The 14,714-nt window shown below is 40.2% G+C and overlaps 1 protein-coding gene across 13 annotated transcripts in view; it reads left to right on the plus strand.

The window, feature by feature from the left end:
• Positions 1–221: 221 nt before the first annotated feature.
• DTNA (dystrobrevin alpha) overlaps positions 222–14,714 on the plus strand; it is a 359,383-nt gene continuing 344,890 nt past the window's right edge. For 3 of the 13 annotated variants that reach the window (XM_070220878.1, XM_070220881.1, XM_070220861.1), the window contains exon 1: positions 284–534. The gene's annotated coding sequence lies outside the window, so the exon portion shown is untranslated. Of the gene's footprint in view, positions 535–904; positions 1,045–14,714 lie in introns of those variants that run through there. The other 10 variants (XM_070220888.1, XM_070220891.1, XM_070220893.1 and 7 more) reach the window with 5 other exon arrangements.

A 14,714-nucleotide genomic window follows, 5' to 3' on the forward strand; every position in this document is an offset into this window, starting at 1 on the left:
ATAAAAGGATGATTATTTTTCATTTTAATTCTGAGGCTCTGTTCGGATCCCATGCACGTGTGAGGGCAAACTGTAGGAAATAAACAAAGCACATAAATCAAGCTTTGAAAGAGAAAAATCTCTATCCGGAAGGATTTTTTTTCTTCAATGAAGAGTGTGAACACTGTATTTCCCTGGAGGAATATTTCAGTCCAAGAAGGAGGATAGTGCATGCAGGGTGTGTGTGTGCGTGTGTGTGCATGTGTGTGTATGTGTGTGTGTGCTGTGCGTGCGCGCCCGCGGAGAGAGGGGCGGGGGAGGCGGATGAGGAGGATGAGATCATAGTTTCAGGATCCTCAGGAAACCCTGGTACTGGCAGCAGCCAGCCTCTGCTGTGCCCACATGACCCACAACTCTGGCAGCGGACCCGGCACTTCCAACATTATTAAATAATAAGAAAGCGGCTCCTACTCCATGCCCAAACCTCCCTACAGACCAATGGACACCTTCTAAGAGTTTGGCGAGTCGGTGACTGAGGCGCCCGTCCATTCCAAGGTGTGTGCAAGGCGTTTTCTTCCTTGACAGCTCCGGAGTGGGGGAGGGCGCGGGGGTGGAGGGGGTCCGCGTGCCGGGCGAGGAGTGGGCGCCGGGCCGGGCTGCTGCGCGCTGCCCCCGGCCGCCCGGTGCCGCGGAGCCAGCCGCGAGGCGGGAGATGCACATGACGCGCAGCCCCAGATGCGCAGGGACCGCAGCCGCCCACGGCGCCGGGGCGCGGGCACCGGAGGCTCTGCTGCCGGAGCAAGGGCAGGCGCCGCGCACCCGGCAAAGTCAAGAGTGGAAGCGGGCGGCGAGCGCCGGCGGCGGCAGGGAATCGCCCCAGCGCCCACTCGCGGGGTTCCCACCTGTGCGCGGGCGCTGGCCGCGGCTAGCGCGAAGCATGTGCCGGGCGCCGCAGCCAGGACTGCGGCGCGGCGCCTCCCCGGGCGGCGGGCGGCGCCTCGGGCCCGCCGAGAGGCGGTAGCGGCTGCTGCAGGATGGCCGGCCCGGGGGCGCGGGGCCGCGCAGGTAAATCTCGGCCGCCCGCCGCGGCCCGGCCGCGCCGCAGCTCCCGCGGCCGCCGCTGCGCTGCTCTCGGGCTGGCGATGGCAGCCGGCTCCCTTGCGTCGCGGGTTGAGTTGTTTTTGTTGTCATTGCTGCCCTCTTGGTCGTCCTCTCGCGCCGAGCTGGTGGGAGGTGGCGTGGCCACATCCACTGGGGAGGACACTCACGTTGGGGAGCAGCCTGGGGGGTACTGCCCAGGAAATCCGCGATGGGTTCCTCTCCAGCCAGCGGCGTCTGCGCGTGTTGCAAGGCACTGCGGTGCCCGGGCGGCTGGCTGAGTGGGAGTGGGCACTTGGCAGTGGGGCGGCGGGGGCGGGTGGGTACGGAGGTGAGTGTCTTAGGCTTTTGTCGCCTGTTGCCCACTTTGGAGTTTTCCGCTGGACACAGGGCGGACGGGAGGTTCGTTCTGGTACCTGGAGTGGGAGGTGGAGAGGTGTCTCTCCAAAGACCAAAGCCAAGGAGAAATAAGGGGTGGCGGCAGCGGTGCCGGGGCTCCGTGGTACCCTGCCTGGGACTTGGTAGTAAAACTTTCCTTTTTGGCAGGCTTGGGGTATGACTTTAAGAAGATAAGTGTAGAACTTGGGGGGAAAATATGGGATAGACACTTGCAGTGAAGTTTACCACCATTAGGTTCATTCTTGCTCTAAAAAATGATGTTTTGAGTTGATGTTTATGTTCAAGTTTTCCTGTTATCTGTTAGGATCAGCTGATATTTATGTGTGTTTGTGGTTCCTTTTGAACATAACAACCTATGTTGTTGAAGTATACAGAGTTATTCATTTCTTTTACAAAAAAAAAAACCCATTTATTTTGCTTGTTCCAAAAGGTGGAAACTTTAGGGAAAAACCTCAGCTCTCCACATGTTCCAGGCATAGTTCTATGCGCTTTCTCTTTATTCACGCGCTTAATTCTTATGCCACCATGAGAGGTAGGTAATACTATTAACAACCTTTTACAAATGAGGAAATCCAGACAGAGAGGTCAAATAACTTACCCAAGGTCGTACAGTTATTAAATGTTAGAGCCCAGTTGGGCTTTTGGTGTGCTCTTAACCAACAATGTGGGGCAATTAACTCTTTTCCTAATTTTTAATACTATAATTATGGCACATATCCTTTGAGTCGTTTCTTTTTGCCACAATTAACTGTTTCCCGGAACAGTTAAAGATTAAAATTGTATTTATCAGCAAAGTTAAGGTTTTCAGCAGTTAAGATTTATCAGCAAAATAAATTATTATGAAGCAGATGACTGAATCTAAGTATTTGTTTGCAGTAAACTTTCTAAGGTATTAGTCTATTCTTTGCTCAAAGCGTGGCGATGGTTTTCTTCAGAACACCATCTTTCAGAATTTTTGAGTAAATTTAATCATCTTTAATCCAATCACTCTGACAAGAGGTTAGGCAGTTTTAAAAGAACTATGCACTTCTCTTTCAACTATCAGTGATTAAAAGCAGGCTATATTTTGAGGGTGTTCGTGTATATCATGCCTTTTAGCCAATCGTGTGCACTTTATAAAGTTGTGTAGCAGTGAAGACTAAAATCGAATTTTCTCATCAGTTCTAAGTCAAAATAGTTTAAAAATCTCCACTTGTCTTAAATGAACGATGATGTGAGGAAAGGTCTCAGTGGGATGAACTACGGCTGCGCATATTTAGAGACTTGCTCTTCATTTGAGCTTATCATGGAGCTCTCATAATACTCATTTTCTTGGACAGATGTCTCTCTTAAGTCTTCATCTGTTATTTTTTCAAGTAAATTTAATTGCTGCTTCACATGAGTTTCAAAATTATTTTGACATTCGTAGATTCCTTAATCTTGTCTTTCAGTTTAACTGAATTCAGTATAACTATTTCAAATTCACACTTATTCAACATTGTAAGTGAAAAGAGACTAGAATCCAACTGAACTGCATAGAAACATGATCTTTGGATGTGAAAAAAATTATCCTACTCTTCAGTGGTTAACCTCTTCTACACCCCGAATTATGGCTACATCTTTATTTTGGGGTGCTAGAGTGCAACGCTGTGGTCAGAAAAGTTGCATGCCATCAGGTACAAGTGTTTTTGATACTGAAATTGAATTTTTCAAGTCTATATAAAATGTTGATTGTTATTAAGGCATAAATCCTATGATACATGCAGATATCCTTTCTTAACGGACTCAACCGTTCCCATTTTCTAGCTTCTGTTACTTATTTTAGAGGAAGTATTCCCTTGCTACTTTTACCTCACCTGGTAGATTTGACATGACATTTTTTTCTTTCAAGTCCCATCCCTCCGGTTTTGGGAGAATTGTCCTGTTGCTGCTTCTCGAGAGCCATTCTGTTCCAGGTGCTGGGTGGAGAACTAGGGGTCAAGGGTGAACAGGAAGATGAGATAGCTCGGCCAACACTGGGGGTCAGACATTCATAAAATAATTATACAAATAAATGTTTATTTACAAATTGAACTAAGTTCTCTGGAAGAAGGAATTCTATAAGAGTGTGTAATTAATGATTCTGGACCAGACACAGAGGTCAGAATAGGATGCTGAGTCAGTCACGTATTTGTGGAGGAAATGACATGTCAGGGGGAGTTTACTAAGTCAAGTGGTCTTCTTAAATGCTTTCATAAATATTTTCTGAATTATTTTGTGAATCAGAGACCTGTGTCTCACTCTGGTTGTCTCTATACTTCTCTATGCACCAGGAGACCTACTATTTCCCCTCATTATTCACCGGTGGACATGGGAGGTTTACAAAACTCCTATCAATACCTTTTTAAACACAAAGAGCATGTGCTGCCCATGTCTGGTTATTGTCCTATTTGCAGAGAGTTATTTAAGTTTAATGAAATATAGTCATTTTCTTTCTTTGCCTTGACAACTACATTCAAATTTTAAAAGATAGCTGTGTGTGTGTGGTACTTGTTAAAGTGGCAGAATGTCTCAGAATAGAAATGTAATTGATTCATCACCCACTCCTTAAGATTCTCTGAAGTGTCCAAGGGAAGAGAAGAGGCACAGAGTAGGGGAGGTGATATTATGTGTTGAATATCCTGGGGAAATGGGTATTCACAAGATAAAGCAAACATAATAACAGTTAAATTTATTGAATATTTATTGTGTGCTTGACATCATTCTATGGGCTCTGTATACATTAACTTACATATTCCTCACAGTGACCTTATGAGGTCTGCATGTATTACCATTATCACCATTTTATAGAAGGGGACACTGAAGCACAAAGAGGACAACAGTGATGACCACTGTTACACAGGCAAAGGTGAGCCCTGAACTCAAATATTCGGAGTCTAAAGTCCATGCTGTTAACTCTTGATGTGTAACACTTGGTTCATAATTTTACTGGTGCATTCGATTCCCCTCACTATTGAAAATAATACCACCTCTCAACTTGATCTTTTGGTTACTTTTCTCTTAATAAAAATCAGTGAAAAAAAAATAGAACTTCTTTGTATCAATGCTTTCTGCCCCATATTTTATAGGTAAAATATATATAAAGCCAGAAGAGTCATACGAATGCCCAGACAAAGACTGGTGACTGCTAGATTATGAGAAATTTCTCGTTATGTATTATATATTTTTTTAAATTCAAAAATAGTTATTTGAGCACTGTTTGAAACTCTTGAAATTTTTAATATCAAGAATATGTACTTTAGCATTTCAAATAATTAGGGAAATATCTTTAACAGCTGTAAGTTCTATGGCCATTAATAAACTTAAAATTTTTGTCACTTGTTTCACCTGCCACCAATGTCTTTGTCCAGAGTATACCCTGCAAAGAGGATATAAAGTATAACATAGAAACACCTGTTGAATTCTCTTGATAAACTTAAAAAGACCTTGTTAATTTTTACATTGAGATCTTTTAGCCTGACTCATAGTGATTATTATGATTTAAAAAACTTTGTAATTTAAAATATTATCTAAATAATGTTAACTTAAAACACGTGGCACGTGTTGTTAGCAAAGTGAAGTACAAATTGGTTAAGTGCGCCAAGGCATGTAAAGATCTCTGCACAGAGTCAGAAAATGTTAGTCAATGTTTTTCCTCCCTGCAAATGATGGGTAATATACAATTGATATGATTAATGTTGATATTAACCATGGATCACAATTCATACCTAGTGCACATAGACAAATGTGTAACTCTCTTCTTTGAAGCTGTTAGACATGCGTAAGGCAGTGCATACATTTTCTATGACTCGTGTATCCCTATCAAGAATGTGATAGATCATTTCTCTGTGTGCTCAGCTTCATATAAAGCTTGACATCATGGAGTAACTAGTAAACTATTGCTCTAATTTATACGACAAGGAAAGAGAGGCAAGACTTGATTGACTTTGTATGTGTGTGTGTATATGCGTTATCAGAGTGGAAGATGCCATCAAGTACACCAGTGAATAATTCATTAACTGGAGTTTACAATTTGATACCATAATGCAGAGTCCTATTGCAAATAGTTTTATGTATTTAATGTAAAAATATAAAATATATTACTCGGTTAAAATAGTTTAGGTTATGAAGTCATAACAAACTACTCTAAGTTCTCAGCGACTGAAAAGAACACAGGTTTATTTCTTGCCAATACTATGTGCCCACGTTGGTCAATAAAAGACTCTTTTTTACATCTTCCTCACTCAGGAACCCAGGCTGATAAAGGCCCTGTCATCCAAAACATCCTTATCCTTCATCAGGCACTTGGGAACATGACGAATCACCCACAAGTTCTTAAAGGCTTCTACCAGGAAGCAGCGCTTGCCACTTCCACTCATATTTTATTGGCCAAAGCAAGTCATATGGCCATTCCTACCTTGAAGATGAAAAAGAAGTGCAATACAAACACCTGCCCAAATGGAAGAAAACTGCAATATTAGTGACAGACCTAATGATCACTACAGAAAATTAGCCAGTTCCCCTCAATAGTTTTATCACGTAAAAATGACACGATTTAATGTAAGAGTAGAATCGCCAACTGCTGGGTTTTAGAACTTCAACCTAGGAAGGTAATTCCTGCATGACACCACCAGCAAAGAAATTAGAGGCTAACCTTGTGAAATTGATGATACCCCTCTTTTTCAGTGGGGGTCATATTTAGACAAGGAATGATGATAAGGCTATGGTTTATTTTGCGTGAAGGCATGAGATGGCCTATTTGACAGTAAGCAGAAGCCAAGACCAGTGCTAAGAGCACCCAAGCCTTGTTTTCTGAACAGATTTGATGTGATCAACATGATACAGAAAGCAAAACAGCTATGTGTGTATCTTTATTTTCTTGCCTGCACAAACATAGACAAAAGTATCATATGTACTATCATGTATTATTGTAAAAAGTAATGGAGATAAACATAAAAATCATATTCTATGTTTATTTTACATTGCCAAACATAACCTGAAAAATTAGAATATGTCCAATCCATATTTTTTAAATTAAACCTTCTATTTTGAGAAAATTGGAGATTCACATGCCATTGTAAGAAATAATACAGAGAGATCTCATGGACCTCTAATAATAATGTCTTAAAACTTAGTTAAAAAAGAAGCCAATTAATTAGAAAATGGGTGAAAGACATGAAGAGACATTTCACCCAGGGAGATACACAAATGGCAGGTAAGCACATGAAAAGATGTTCAACGTCATTAGCCATTAAGGAAATGCAAATTAAAAGGACAATGAGATGTCACTACATACCTATTAGAATATTCATTGCAAGTATATAGAAATTCATTCATTTTTGTGTGTTTATCTTATATCCAGGGACTTTGCTGAACTTACTAGTTCTAAAAGGTTTTTGTAATTTCTTAGAATTGTCTATGTAAACTGTTATGTCATCTGAAAATAAGGGCAGTTTTATTTCCTTCTTTCCAATCTGTATGCCTTTTGTTTTCTTTTCTTGCCATATTGCACTGGCAAGAACTTCCAGTACTACGTTGAATAAGAGTGGTGAGAGCAGACATCTTTACCTTGTTGCTGATCTCCTGGGGAAAGCATTCGGTCTTTCACCATTAAGTATAATATCAGCTGTAAATTTTCTTACACATGTTCTTTATCAAATTGAAGAATTTCACCTCTATTCCAATTTTTTCTAGTGTTTTTATCATGATTAGATATTAATTTTTGTCAAATACTTTTTTCCCTAAGTGATAGGATCACTTAATTTTCCTTCTTTAGCCTGTTAACATGGCAGAGTACACTGATTGATCTTTGAACCAGCTTTGCATCCCTGCGATAAATCCCATTCAGTCATTGTGTATAATTCTCTGCATAATCTATTTGCCAATATTTTAGAAAAGATTTTTACATCTATATTCGTGAAAGATTGTGGTCTGTAATTTTCTTTCCTGGTACTGTCTTTGTTATTGGTATCAGAGTAATACTAGCTTCCTAAAATGAACTGGGACATGTTCCCTCCTCTTCTGTTTTCTGAAAGAGATAGTGTAGAATTGGTATTAATTCTTCTTTACATGCTTGGTAGAATTCTCCAGTGAAACCACCTGGATTGGGAGATTTCTTTTTTAGTACATATTTTTTTAGTTATGAGGTCAATTTCTTTAATACTTTTATTAGTTTGCTAGGGCTGCCATAAAAAAATACCACAAACTGGGGGACTTAAACACCAGAAATATATTTTCTTACAGTTCTGAAGGCTGGAAGTCCAAGATCAAGGTGTCAGCAGGTTTGATTTCTTCTGAAGTCTCTCCCCTTGGCTTGCAGATGACTCCTCTCACTGTGTCCTCATGTGGTCTTTCCTCTGTGTGTGCACCATTTGCATCTCTCTGTTTGTCCAAATTCCCTCTCCTTGTAAAGATACCAGTCAGATTGGATTAGGACCCATCCTAACTGTCACATTTTAACTTACTCATCATTTTAAAGGCCCTGTCTCTAAATATGGTCACATTCAGTACTAGGAGTTAGGGCTTCAACATATGAATTTGGGGTCACATAATTCAGTCCATAATAATACTTATTAGCTATTCAGATGATCTCTTTCATATTGTTTGAGTTGTGGTAATTTAAGTTTATTGAAGAATTGGTTTGTTTTATCTAAGATGCCAAATTTGTGTAGAGTTGCTCATAATATTTATTTTTGCTCTTTTAATGTCTGCAGGGTCTCGAGTGATATCCCTTGCTTCATTCTTGATGTTGGTAATTTATGTCTTCTCTCTTCTGTCAGTTTTGCTAGAGGTTTGTCAGTTTTATTGATCTTTAAAAAGCCACATTGTTTGTGTCATTGATTTTCTCTATTATTTTTCTGTTTTTCATTTCATAATTTCTGCTCTTATAATTATTTCCTCCATTCTACTTACTTTGGGTTTATTTTGCTCATCTTTTTCTATATTCTTGAGTGAGAGCTTAGATTACTGGTATTAGCTTTTTCCTCTGTTCTAATATATGTGTTTAGTGCTATAAATTTTTCTCTCAGTACTACCATAGCTGTGTCCCATACGTATGCTATGTTGTATTTCCACTTTAATTCAGTTCAAGTACTTTTCCAAATTTCTTTTGAAATTTCCTCTTTGACCCATGGGTTATTTACAAATGTAGTGGTTGGTTTCCAAGTGTTTGGATATTTTCCTCTTATCTTTCTGTTATTGATTTCTAGTTTGATTCTCTTTTGGTCAGAGAACACACTGTATGATTTAAATTCTTTTAAATTTGTTGAGGTTTACTTTATTACCCTGTAGTGTTGTCTGTCTTGGTATTTGTTCCATGAGCACTTGAAAAGATTATGTATTCAGTTTTTTTGTGTTTTTTTTAAGATTGGCACCTGAGCTAACAACTGTTGCCAATCTTCTCTTTTTTTTTGCTTTTTTTCTCCCAAAAGCCCCTCGGTACACAGTTGTATATTTTAGTTGTGGGTCCTTCTAGTTGTGGCATGTGGGATGCCACCTCAGCGTGGCCTAATGAGCCATGTCTGTGCCCAGGATCCGAACCAGCAGAACCCTGGGCCACCGAAGCAGAGCATGCGAACTTAACCACTCAGCCACGGGGCTAGCCCCTGTATTCAGTTGTTTTGAGGTAGAGTGTTCTATAAATGCTCATTAGATCCTGTTGGTTGATGTTGCTGATGAGTTCTTGTATGTTTTCTAATTTTTTGTCGTTGTGCTATTGATTGTTGAAAGAGTATGTGAAGTCTCCAATTATAATTGTGGATTTGTCTCTTTCTCTTTTCACTTCTGTCAGTTTGACTTTACATATTTTGCAGCTCTGTTGTTTGGTATATACATATTTAGGATTGCTATGTCTTCCTGGTGTATTTATTATTTTATCATTGCATAATATTCCTCTCTATATCCTTACCAGATATATTTATTTGCTCAAAGTATACTGTATCTGATATTTATATAGATACTCCTTTTTTCTTTGATTGATGTTTTCATGCTATTTCTTTTTCCGTCCTTTTACTTTCAACCTGCCTATGTCATTAAATTTATTTGAATTTCTTGTACATGAAGTATAGTTGGGTCATATATTTTAATCCAGTCTGCCAGTCTCTGTCTTTTTTGTTTGTTTTGTTTTGGTGAGGAAGATTGGCCCTGAGCTAATATGTGTTGCCAATCTTCCTCCTTTTGCTTTAGAAAGATTATCCCTGAGCTAACATCTGCGCCAGTCTTCCTCTATTTTGTATGTGGGACACTGCCACAGCATGGCTTGACAGGTGGTGCTAGGTCTGCGCCTGGGATCCAAACCCATGAACCCCAGGCTGCCGAAGCAGAGCATGTGAACTTAACCAGTATGCCACTGGGCTGGCCCCCAATCTCTGTCTTTTAATTGGTGTACTAGACCATTTACATTTACTGTAATTTTTGATATGTTAGGGCTTAGACCTGCCACTTTATTTATTTTTCTCTCCATTTTTGTATTTTTTAGTTTCTCTGGGTTGTTTTCTTTCCCTGGCTTCCTGTCAGTTACTTGAGCATTTATAGAATTCCATGTTTTTGTCTATAGTGTTTTTAAGTATAGATTTGTTCAGAGCTTTTAGTGGTTGCTCTAAGTATTATATCATATTTGTATAATTTATCACTGTCTACTGCTGTTGTCATTTTATCAATTCTAGTAAAGTATAGAAAGCTTACCTTCCTCTATATGCCTTTACCCCTCTCCATTTATGGTATAATTGTCTTAAATATTTCATTTACATACATTCAGAAGCATATCAGACAGTGTTAGAATTTTTCCTTCAACTGTCAAATATAATTCAGAAAGCTCAAGAGAAGCAAGAAAGTCCATTGTATTTATCCATATTTTTGCTTACAGTGTTTTCTTCTTTCTTGATGTTGCAACATTCCTTCTCTTTTTGTTTCCCTTTTGTTTGAGAGCTTCCTCTAAGCATTCTTTTAGAGCAGACAGGTCTCCTGGTGACAAAACATCTTTGTTTTCCTTCATCCGAGAATGTCTTGATTTCTTCTTCATTCCTGAAGGATAGTTTAACTGGATATAGGATTCTAGGTTGACAGCCCTTTTCTTTTTGCACTTGAAAATGCTGTGCCACTTCCTTATGGCCTCCATGGTTTCTGATGAGACATCTTCTGTCAGTCTAATTAATTTTCTCCTGTAGGTAAAGTGTCATTTCTCTCTTCCTCTTTTCAAGATTTTTTTTTTGTCTTTAGTTTTCACAAATTTGACTGTGCTGTGTCTTGTCCTGGATTTCTTTGGGTTTATTCTGTTGGCATTCAAGTTTACTCAGCTTCTTGGATCTGAAGATTTATGTCTTTTTTCAAATTTGGGAAATTTTCAGCTATTATTTCTTGAAGCACTTTTTCTGCTCTGTCCGTTTTCTCCTCTCCTTCCAGGTTTCCAAGACATGAATGTTGGGTCTTCTGTTATAGTACCACAGTATATTAGTTTCCTATGGCTGCTGTAACAAATTATCACAAACTTGGTGTTTTATAACACATTTATCCTCTTACAGTTTTGGAGGCCAGAAGTCAGAAATCAGTTTAACTGGGCCAAAGTTAAGGTATTGGCAGGATTGGTTCCTTCTGCAGCCTCCAGGGGACAATATGTTTCCTTGTCTTTTCAAGCTTTTGGAGGCCACCAGTGTTCCTTGACTCACAATCCGGTGTTCACATCACTTCAATCTCTTGCTTTTGTAATCACATCTCCTACTTCCCTTTCTGTAGTCAAATCTCCCTGTGTTTCCCTTTTTTTAAGGAGACTGTGATTATGTTTAGGGCCCACCGGGATCTGTGATATTCTCGCTATCTCAGGATCTTTAATTTAATCACATCTACAAAATTCCTTTTGCCGTGAGGTAACATTTATAACTTCCAGGGATTAAGACCAACCTGAATATCTTTGGGAACCCTTTCACACATGGGTTTCAGAGGTTCTGTTGTTGTTGCTGTTGTTTTCAGTCTGTTTCTTCTGTTGTTCAGACTAGGTAATTCCAATTGTTCTATCATCCAGCTCACAGATTCTTTCCTCTGTCACTTCCATTCTGTTGTTGAGCCCACCCACTAAACGTTATATTTGGTAATTGATTTGTTTGTTTGTTCGGTTCTAAAATTTCCATTTAGTTCTTTCTTATATGTTCTATTTCTTAGCTGACGCTTTCTACTTTTTCATTTATTTCAAACCTGTTCGTAATTGCTCATTGAAATATTTTTAATTTTGATTTTTGTTGAAAAAGATTAGCCCTGAGCTAACATCTGCCACCAATCCTCCTCTTTTTTTGAAGTAGTTTTTATTATGGCTGCTTTAAAAACTTTGTCAGAGGGCCTTCCCTAGTGCCATAGTGCTTAAGTTCGCATGCTCTGCTTCAGCAGCCCACAGCTTGCCAATTCAGATCCTGGGCGTGGACCTACACACCGCTCATCAAGCCACACTGTGGTGGCATCCCACATAGAAGAACTAGAAGGACTAACAACTAGGATATTCAACTATGTACTGGAACTTTGGGGAGGAAAAACTGTCAGATAATTCTAACATTTCTGTGATCTCATTATTGGCATTTATCTGTTGTCTTTTGTCATTCAGTTTCTGATTTTCCTGGTTCTTTGTATGATGAACGATGTTCAGTTGAAACCTGGCCATTTTCTTATTATGTTACGAGATTCTGTATTTTATTTAAACCTTCTCTTTTAGCTAATTTCCATTAATATCATCCCATTGGGCAAAATGGGGATGGTGCCACCTCTTCATTGCCAGGTGGGGGTAAAAGTGCAGGTTCCTTATTCAGTTTACCTGAGGGAATTCCACTTACTGTGGGGCAGGGGGTGAATTCAGGCTCCTCCCTAGGTCTTCTCTGATACCTCCCTGGCTGAGAATGGTAGGAATGCCTCTTTTCTGTTCCTCATATGGCCTCCACTGACAATATGGGGACAGGGAGTTCGCCTGATTACTGCTGGGCCATGATGACAGTCCTGACTCTCCACTAGTCCTCCCATGACACCACCCAGTGGAGGGGGGAGAGGAGACTTCGTACTGCCAGGTGGGGGTGGAAGTCCAGGCTCCCCACATAGAGTTGATTGACAACCTAGTGGGGGTGGAAGGTGAGGAGTCTCATTACCACCCCGTGGGAATGAAACTCCCAGCTCCCTGGTTGGCCTTCTGTGACATCACCTTGGTCGGGGGGAGGTGAGTTGGGGTGTGTTGTTACAGCCTGGTGAAGGTGAAAGTCTGGGTTCCCTACTCAGCCTTTGGTGGCATGAGTGTGATGAGGCCACAGTTTTTTCTCTTATATGGCTGGAATAAAGCAGTTGTTGTCCCATCATTCTTTGTTTTGCTCTGTTGATCCTTTCCTGGTCCTTTGGCTAGAGAAAGCATGCTTCTGTTGGCCTCCTTTTTTATATCTGTGCCTGTTGGCATTTCTGGCTTTCCAGTTCCTTTGGTTCTATGTCTGGGATGTATAAGGCAATACAAAAAATACAAGGAAGTCACCACCTTGACATTTTTGGGCCCTGAGGCCCCCTAGCTGGTTTGTCTTTTCTCCAACTTTCAGAGTCTTCGTATGCTTATTTTACATATAACGTATAGGATTTTTAGTTGTATGTAGTAGAAGGAATAAGAAAAAGTACTTCTCCGTCTTCACGGAAGTCCAATCCACGTTTTTTATGCAAGTATAAACTGAAAAATATTACTCAACATTGATTCTCAGAGGATGAATCTCAGGGGATGACTGCTGATCTGATTCTGAATAATAAGCTCTTTGCAGGTCAGTGGGATGAGGGAGTCCCTAGACAAAGATGCAGATAGGATCACAGAACATTCCGTCAGTGCTAAGGTTCAGGGACCACGTGCAACTACTCTTACTCCTTCAAATCAGTGCCTTCTCCTCTCCTGGGAAACCATTGCTGCAGGCTGTAGCAAGGTTGGAACTTCCCCATTCTTATAGGCTGTCTTTTCTGGCAGGATTCTGGAACTACACCATCCCAGCCCTTACTGTATTCTTTCTAAGTGTTCTTTATTTCCAGGAACGTGATCCATCTGAAATGCAGTTTTAAACCAGAAAGTGTGTAAGAAGATCTTGCTAAGCTAGGAAGAAAATAGTGAACACAAAATCCATGGTTAAATTCTGAGGAGCACCTACAGGCAAGCATTTGTGTTATTTTCTTTTGAGGTAAATTATACATTAAAAATAAATGTATTGGGGCCAGCCCGGTGGCACAGTGGTTAAGTGCGCACGTTCCACTTCAGCAGCCCTGGGTTCGCAGGTTTGGATCCTGGGTGTGGATATGGCACCACTTGGCAAGCCATGCTGTGGTAGGCATCCCAGATATAAAGTGGAGGAAGATGGGCACGGATATTAGCTCAGAGCCAGTCTTCCTCAGCCAAAAGAGGAGAATTGGCAACAAATGTTAGCTCAGGGCTAATCTTCCTCAAATAAATAAATAAAAATGTATTGATTTTGTCAGATTGTTTGATCACTACACAGTAGATTAAGTACAAGAGATAGGGCTAAGAATTTTCTGCTTGAAACCAATATTCTGAGGAATAACAGTTGACAGGGAGGTCATCACAAAAAACAGCAGTCTAGGGAAATTCTCCCAAAACACAGATCAAGTTGATTGACATTGTAGTTAACCCTGAAGTTCTTGGTGTACTAGAGCAATAGTTCTCAACCTCTGGTCTTCAGACAGGCCCATCATCACAACCGTGGGACTCTTTGTGAAGGCAAATTTCTAAGAAACTCTAGAGATGGAGAGCCCAGCAATCTTGTAACAAGGCCTCCGGGTGATTCAGATGCACACTAAAGCTGGAAACCATTGTACTAGAGTAACTCCTCCAACCATTGCAGAATACACTAAATTTATGTTTTCCATGATCCTTAACTCATCTGTTTAGGTTTTTGGAAAATTTGTGTATTGTACTTAAAATGTTGTGTGCTTTAATTATAAATATTTTTTCAAGGAAATATAGTAAAGAAATTAAAAATTTATTACTCAAAATGGTCTCTTTAGTTAAATGCATTTAATGATTGGCACAATTATTTTATATCCTTAACTCAAATAGGCATAACTGCTCCATATGGGATTTTGTGGTTGAAACCAAAAAATTAAGCCACGCCTACACCTCTCTGCTTTTGTTCCTCTGCTGCCAAGTCAGACATTAGTGGGTTTTTCTAGCTGTTTTTATGTCCTTTTCTAGAGCTGACACCAGTCATGAAGATGTTTGGAGGCGAGGGTGGGGGCGT

Source organism: Equus caballus, chromosome 8 (genome assembly GCF_041296265.1).
Source record: "Equus caballus isolate H_3958 breed thoroughbred chromosome 8, TB-T2T, whole genome shotgun sequence".
Lineage (NCBI taxonomy): Eukaryota > Metazoa > Chordata > Mammalia > Perissodactyla > Equidae > Equus > Equus caballus.